We start from the raw sequence: 2,259 nt of genomic DNA on the forward strand, positions 1-2,259 counted from the left end.
TGGATCCAAGTCCCCTGGCCCGAACGTCGACGCTCTGATGAGGCCATCCATACACGCTCACCACTCGCGCACACACCTGCCTGCACACACGCGCGTCCCAGAGCACAAACACACACACACACACACACACACACACACACACACACTCACGGGTATACCAGCCGTACCGTCTGCGGGCCCGAGCACGAGTGCACATGGACCTCCGTGGGGGCCGTGCACGCACACGCCTCCACACCGAGGCCTGCACCCACGCACCAGCTCTGCACACACGTCCCCGGGACGGCGCAGGGAGCACACACAAACACCAGGGCGTGTGTCCTCGCACACGGACGTCCGCAGAAACGTTGCCACGGACCGTGAACGCAGTCGCAGACCGAAAAGTATGGAGCTCCTGCCTGCGAACCGGGACGTCTGGGACTTCCCTGTCCCCCCACACACCCACAGACACCCAGAGGCACACGCACGCACACACATGCACACCCACGGACGCGCTCCTGTCCTGCGTCCCCGGGGCCTCACTCTCTACTCCACGGCTGCGGCGGTGGGGCCCGGAGGGCTGACACCGGCTCCATCCGGTCTCGGTCGACGACGGCCTCCTCTGGCCTCGTCTAGGGCGGGGGATGGGAACCCCCCCCCCCACCCCGGGCCCAGCCCTCGACGCCCTGCTCGCGCTCCTCTTATCGCCCGCCGGCCCAGTGCCTCCGGGACCCTCCGGGGCCGGACGCAGAGCCGACGAGTCCCGCAGTGCCCAGGTGAGACCCAGAAGCGTGGGGACAGGCCAGGGCCCCACCCCCATGGCCCCACCGAACAGAGAGGAAGAGGAAGTACAGCGTGGGCCTGTGTGGGGGCGCCGGCCCAGACAGCCTCCTGTGCAGCCAGATGGCCGGCCATCTGCGGTCCCCTCCTCCTCGCGGCGTGGCCAGACCGGGTGCCGGGGCGAGCCTCCTCAAAGCTGGCAGAGCGTGTTAGGGCCATGTGCTGCCTGGCAGGCTGGGGGCTGCGCCCCGGGGAGAGGCGACCGGACGCACGGACAGCCGGGCAGAGGCAGGCCCGCCGGGCCCAGCTGCTGCGGCCCCTTCTGCGGCCCCGCCTCTCGCCTCATAAGGTAGGCGCCTCTGTTCTGGAAGATTCCAGGGTTTGGGGTGGCGGGGGGGGGGAGGGGGAGAACAGTTCTTGATCCAAGCACTCGTTCGTTCTCTCATTCACTAAACACCGGGTGCCTACTAACTGCTCGGCACTGGAGATAGAATAACGAACAAAACAAGTATTTGCTGAGCACCTACTGCGTGCCAGGCACTGTTGTAGCCCTTGGGGTTACAGCCATAGAACAAGACAAGTAGACATTAGACATCCACCGTGCGTCAGCTGAGGGCAACCATGATCAAACAAGCGTTTATTGGGCACCCACTGTGTGCCAGGAGCCGCTCTGGGCCCTGGGGACACAGCAGTAAGCCATCTGTTAAACACCTACTGTGTGCCAGGCACTGGGGGCAGGGGGGTGACGGGAAGGATGTGGTCCCTGCCCTCACAGAGCCCACAGTCCTCAGATGAGCGACAGCGCATACCTGCCGTGATGCCACAAGGAAAACAGGGCTGAGGGAGGGACGGTGGCGTTCTTATCCATTTGATCTTTCTAGATGGGGCGATCGGGGAAGGCTTCTCAGAGGAAGGGGCACGGAGAGAGACCCAGTTGGAGTAAAGAGCCAGCACTGAGGCTCCCAGGGGAAGGGACCGGCCCGAAAAGACCCGAGGTGGACAGGCTTGGTGTGTCCAACACCCCGGGGAGTCCAGGCCCCTGGGCTGGCACAGGTGAGCTGGGCAGGGGCAGGGGGGAAGAGGGGACGAGTGTGGGGAGGGAGACCCCAGGCGTTGTGGGGGTGGGGGCCCAACCCCCACCTGTGTTTGGGAGGCTGTATTCGGGCTGGTCCCAGTGAGTCTGGGACCCGAGCGCCGGGATGATTCCCATTTCACAGTCGGGAAGGTAGAGGCCCAGGAGAGGCCGGGGTCACCTGAGCCCGGGGCCCGGGGCTGGCGGAGCCTCTGCGCACCGTCCCCAGTCGACCCCTCCGCGCATCCTGAGGCTGTCAGCCTCGATGTCCCCCGGGCTTAGTCACCCCGTACAAGTGACATTTATTTATTCCCTCACACGGGAGCGTGGCGAGAATTAATTATTTCGTGCCAAGGAAGCACTTTGAACATGATAAGTGCTGAGTATGACCGCGACATTACAGAGAACAGTGCTCCCTCCTCGCGCCTGCC

General features: G+C 64.6%; 1 long non-coding RNA gene across 1 annotated transcript in view; it reads left to right on the top strand.

Moving 5' to 3' along the window:
• The first annotated feature begins 585 nt into the window (after positions 1–585).
• Positions 586–2,259, top strand: part of LOC121010415 (uncharacterized) — a 4,960-nt gene continuing 3,286 nt past the window's right edge. Inside the window, exons 1-2 of the long non-coding RNA XR_005781143.1 lie at positions 586–1,105; positions 1,638–1,809. This is a non-coding gene — a long non-coding RNA (uncharacterized LOC121010415). The remainder of the gene's footprint in view (positions 1,106–1,637; positions 1,810–2,259) is intronic.

Source organism: Herpailurus yagouaroundi, unplaced genomic scaffold, assembly GCF_014898765.1.
Source record: "Herpailurus yagouaroundi ecotype Mexico unplaced genomic scaffold, PumYag 191, whole genome shotgun sequence".
NCBI lineage: Eukaryota > Metazoa > Chordata > Mammalia > Carnivora > Felidae > Herpailurus > Herpailurus yagouaroundi.